The sequence below is a fragment of the Pistacia vera genome, unplaced genomic scaffold (genome assembly GCF_008641045.1).
Source record: "Pistacia vera cultivar Batoury unplaced genomic scaffold, PisVer_v2 Contig338, whole genome shotgun sequence".
NCBI lineage: Eukaryota > Viridiplantae > Streptophyta > Magnoliopsida > Sapindales > Anacardiaceae > Pistacia > Pistacia vera.
The window spans coordinates 2,063,477-2,069,476 of record NW_022196155.1 but is presented as its reverse complement, the minus strand read 5'-3'; positions in this window follow the sequence as shown (position 1 = coordinate 2,069,476).

Here is a 6,000-nt window from a genome sequence, read left to right as displayed (position 1 = left end):
GTAAAACCCATAGGGTGTAAATGAGTCTTCAAGAAGAAGACTGACATGGATGGCAAAGTGCTTACTTATAAGGCACAAATGGTTGCCAAAGGTTTCAAACAACTAGTTTCCATGATTAAATCCATCCGGATGATGTTTGCGATTGTTGCATATCATGCCTATGAGATTTGGCAAATGGATGCCAAAATAGCTATCTTGAATGGAAACCTTGAAGAGGATGTGTACATGGCACAATCTGATGGTTTTGTTCTTGATGGGCAAGCTGATAAAGTATACAAGTTGCAGAGGTGCATTTAAGGACTCAAGCAATCTTCAAGGATCTAGAAGATTCATTTTGATGAAGCTATAAAAGAATTTGGTTTTATCACGAATAAAGATGAGCTCGTGTTTACAAGAAAATGAGTAGGAGCGTAGTGTCATTCTTGATGTTGTATGTTGATGACATACTTCTGATCAGGAATGATATACCGAACTTGCAGTCGATAAAGACTTGGTTATCCAAGTGCTTCTCCATGAAGGACTTAGGAGAAATAGCCTACATCCTTAGAATAAAGATCTATCGTGATAGATCGTGTAGGTTGCTTGGCCCAAGAAGGGATTTCTTCCGATATCACATGGTGTCTATCTCTCTAAGGATATGTGTCCAAAAACACATGATGAGAAGGATGAAAAATTTCATATGCACAAGCAATTCGATCCATTATGTATGCCATGTTGTGCACTCAGATTGATATCTCATGTGCATTAAGCACTTGTAGTAGGTATCAATCGGATCCAGGTGAGCATCACTAGATGGCTGCCAAGAATATCCTTAAGTAACTGAAAAGGACTAAAGATATGTTCTTGGTTTATGGAGGAGAAGATGAGCTCACTATAAGAGAATACGATGATGCTAGTTTCCAAACCAATAAAGATGATTATAGTTTACAATCTGGGTTTGTATTTTGTCTCAATTGGGGTGCAGTGAGCTGGAAGAGCTCCAAACAAAGCACTGTAGCAGACTCTACAATATAGGTTGAGTATATTATATTGTTCGATGCAGCCAAGAAGGCAATCTGGATTAAGAAGTTCGTTACTGAACTTGGTGTGGTCTCTATGATTGTTGATCAAATAGACGTCTATTGTGACAACAATGGAGCAATAGCTCAAGCAAAGGAGCCATGGTCTCACAAAAAGTCCAGACACATACTCAGACAATTCCATCTCATTAGCGAAATGATTGAGAGGAAAGATGTGCAGATCTGTAAAGTGCATACTGATGACAATCTCACCAATGCACTAATGAAGCCTCTATCATAGCAGAAGCATGAACAACACTTGAGGTCATTTGGTATTAAATACATGAATGATTGGCTATAGTGCAAGTGGGAGATTGTTAGAGTAGATTCCCTAGAAACAATCAATTATTGTAGAATTGACTCCTTGTAATAATGTTTATTAATTAATAAAAGGCATTTTTTTCTATATCGTGTAAATCATGTTGATATATATTGATATATGTAATAACTTTTTCTAGCTAGTATATTTAGGGAAATATAATATGAATTCACTAAATATGTCATAAAAACATATATAAGTATATAAGTAGAAGATAGTGGGCCCAAAAATTTCTTTACTTTTATATACTAAATTCTTTACAACAACAAAAGTATCATATACATAAACTCAAAAACAGTGGGCAGTAATGCCATTCTCCTCCACTCTCGACGTTCCATCCGACTGCTTCTCACCTATTTCCTGCAAAAACAGAGAAATCAATGGAATGAGCACTAATTTCTCAATAAGTAAATCCGCTATGGTACACTTCTATCTCCGTTGCTCATATTCTGAATTTCTTTCCTTACATCACACCTTTCTATTCTTCTCGGTTCTTTCTTTGTTCTTTCTCTATTTCTAGTTCTCTCTATTCTTTCTTTATTTCTAATTTCTAATTTCTCACTACTCATGATAGTAGACATGGTATCATGCATAAGTATAATGCAAATACACAAATGCATAGGATGTACATTTTCTTTTCTGTTTTTCTACTTCTTTTTTACTTTTTCTTTCTTTTCTATGTTTCTTTGTTTCTCTGTTTTTCTTCTTTCTTTCATTCTATTCTTTCTTTTCTTTCTATTCTTTCTTTTCTCTTCTTTTCTTTTCTTTTCTTTTCTTTCTTATTCTCTTCTTCTCTTTCTATTCTTTTCTTTCTTTCTTATTCTTTGCCGATTGGACTTGTTTAAGGCATGGATTTGGAACCTTGGCCATGTGAGTGAGTACAGTCCTCATCTATATGCACTTCTTACAGACTGCATAAATTCTTCTTCTTCCTAGGCTGCTCACTAAAGGCGGCGTGCATGTAGGTATATTCTTCTGGGTACAGTCCTCATCCACATGCACTCTCACGGACTGTACAAATTCTTCTTCTTATTTTTAGGTCACTCACTAAAGGCGGCGTACATGTCTGAATATTCTTCTTCTTGTCACTCACAGGTTCGCCATCGCAACAACCTTCTTTTCTCTTATCTTTCTTTTAGAAATTAGTATTCAATTTATTTTCTTTTCTTTGATAATTTTCTCTTCTTTCTTTGTTCTTTAATATTTTTATATGCATGAATGCATGTAGATGGACTTTTCTTATTGTTCTTTCTCAATTCAAATGTTAAATGCAAGAATGCAATATGGCATGTATTCATGTCATTCTCTACTTTCTCTACCATCTACAAACTCATATCAAAGGAATAAATCAACATACTCATACATGCACTTCTTTATGAAATTTCATCAAATACTTTGTATGCACAAACAAAGCACTAAGGTGATTATACTCCCATAACAATCTCTAATCACCAAAATTTTGGAGCAAAGCTCCCTAAAAACAACTTCAAACCTGGCCAGGAAAATAAACTTCATAACTCTACTCAAATTCTTTCTTAACTCATCCAAACTTCCATCAATTTCTATACACACAATCATCAACACTCATGGTGGAACTCTAACCATGAATCATCATCAATTCCATCATCAATTCCATCAACAAATCTCAACACTCAAGCATATAAGATACATATAAAACTTTCTGTAATAGGTTCTTTCTACTAGCATACTTAAATCTATGAAAACATACATAAATATTGAATACAAAGTAGTTGGGCCCAAAATTTTTCTTTTTACTTAATATATTATTCTTTACATAATACATATTAAAATAAGATTTACAAAAGCTTTACAACGGTGGACAGTAGTGCCATGTCTCTCCACTTCTTGATGTCCATCCAACCGCTTCTCTTCTACTTCCTACAAAACATGGAAAAATGACGGGGTTAGCATAAAATGCTCAGTAAGTAAATCCTCTTCTCTTTTATCCCCACAACTTCCCTTTGGGTTCTTTCCTTACTTTATTATTTCTTCACTCTTTCTTTCTTCTTTCTATCTTCTTTCTCTATTCCTAATTCTCAAAGTTCTTTTTTGTCTTCTAATTCTCTCTGTTCTTTCTCTCTTTCTGTTCTTTCTTTCTTTCTGTTCTTTCTTTTTCTCTGTTCTTTCCTTCTTATTCTCACAAACCATGATGGAAATCATGGTAACATGCATGAATGAAATGCTTATGCTGTAATGCATAGAAATGCATTTTCTTTTCTTCTTTTCTAATTCTTATTCTATTTCTTTTCTTTTCTTTCTATGCTTTTCTTTCTTTTTCCTTTCTTGCTTGCTCAAACTCTTCTTTTCTTTTCTTTCTTTTCTTTTCTTTTCTAATGCATAGAAATGCATTTTCTTTTCTTCTTTTCTAATTCTTATTCTATTTCTTTTCTTTTCTTTCTATGCTTTTCTTTCTTTTTCCTTTCTTGCTTGCTCAAACTCTTCTTTTCTTTTCTTTCTTTTCTTTTCTTTTCTTTTCTTGCTTGCTCAAGCTTTCTCATTCTTTCATAGTCTTTTCTTTTCTTTGCCGATCGGACTAGGTTGATATATGGATTCGAAACCCTGGCCGTGTGAGTGAGTACAGTCCACATCTACATGCACTCTTGCGGACTGTACAATTTCTTTCTTCTTCTTAGGGCACTCAATTAAGGTGGCGTGCATGTAGAAAATTCTTCTTGGTACAGCCCTCATCTACATACACTCTTACGGGCCGTACAAATTCTTTTTCTTCTTATGCCGCTTACTTAAGGCAGCGTGTATGTGGAAAATTCTTCTTGTTATCACCCACGGGTTCCCCATCGCAACAACCTATTCTTTTCTCTTCTTTAGCACTTTTCTTTCTTTAATTCTTTAGTGCTTTTCTTTCTTTCACTTAATTCTTAAATTCTTTACTCTTTCTTTAAGTTCTTATGCATATGCAAATATATGCATGTGGATGGCTCAAGCTTATGTTTCTTTCTTAAGTGCAATTTATGCAATGCAAATATGCAATGTTGCACAAAATTAAGTTTCTCTACTCATGCACATGCCTCTCTTAGGCATTCATCAAACAATAAGTATGCATACTTAAATTCTATCTTTGGTAAATTTCTACTTCTTTCTTAATCCATCCATTCATGGAGCAAAACTCCTCTACAACAAATCTAAACCTGGCCAGGAAAACGCTTCAAATACTCTATTCAAATTCTTTCTAATTGCAACCAAACTACACTTGGTCACCACAACATCACTCCACCTCTCATGGCTCAAATCTACTCATAAAAGTCATCTACTTATCAACATCAACATTCTCAACAATCAAATTCAAACTCATAAGCATAAACATGCATATCAAATCATTTAATAACTTAAATCTTAGCTTAGGTTAGATTTACTTACCTTATGCTTGAGTAGTTTCACAAAAGCTCTCTATCTTTGTTGAACTTGTTCTTTCTCTCAAACCCTAAGCATAAACTTAATAAGAATTCAACACTTATACAAATTATTCTCATATCTAGAGTAAGAATCTTTACCTCTTGATGCTTAGGATTAAATCCTTATCAAGATCCAACCAAAAGCAGTCAATTTCCTTAGCAAGTTGGATTGAGAAATGAGAGAAATGGAGAGTGGAAGTGATCTATAGGGTGTAGAGAATGGGAGGGTTTCTAAGGCTAAACCCTTATTAGCTCTTATAAATAAGCACTCTTTCCCATTTTGCCCTTAGACTTTTTTCTTGAAAATTCCATTGTTGTCCTTTAATTTTTTACAAATACACCCCCATTCCAAAGCATTCTCCATGAAATTTTCTTACATTTTACTCCCCACTTTTCCTGCCAATTAGGGGTAGAATGGTCACTTCACCCCTATGGAAAATTTCTCTAGAAACTTCAAAGGAAATTCAGCCAACTCTTCGCCCCGGAGAAAAATTATAGAGCGTACGTCGCTGCGGCGAAGCTTATTCTTCGCCCCGACGAAGTCTGTAATTCCCTATTTCACCAAGACTTCACCAAATTCAGGGCAATCACTCAACCATACCAACATATCAATTCAACTAAGGGCCAACAACAACATTTAAAGGCAAATAAACATAAAGAAGCTATGTAGCTCAAAGTGGGCGTTACACTTTCTCTACAAGCATTATTGCTCAAATCAAGAACTAGGGTTGGATTTACTTACCTTGAAATTGGGTAGTCCCACACTAGAATCTTTCTCTTTGGTAGATTTCCTCTTCCTCTTAAACCCTAAGCATATAAACTATAAGAATTCAACACTTTAAAAATTAATCTCACATCTTATTCAAGAATTCTTACCTTTGGATGCTTAGGATTGAATATCTACCAAACTCCAACCAAAAATCCTCTAAGGAAATTTGATGAAGAAATTGAGAGAATTTGGGGATGAAAGCAGTGTGTGAGGGGTAGAGAATGGTTGGGTTTTCATTCTTGAACCCTTAATATCTCATTTATTACTTATACTTTCCCATTTTGCCTTTGTACTTTCTATGAAATTCCTTCTTTACCTTTTAATCAATTACAATAATGCCCTTATTTCCATTGCATTCTTCATGAAATTCTACTACTTTTCACTGCCCACATTTTCAACTAAGTGTGGGTGGAATGACCATTT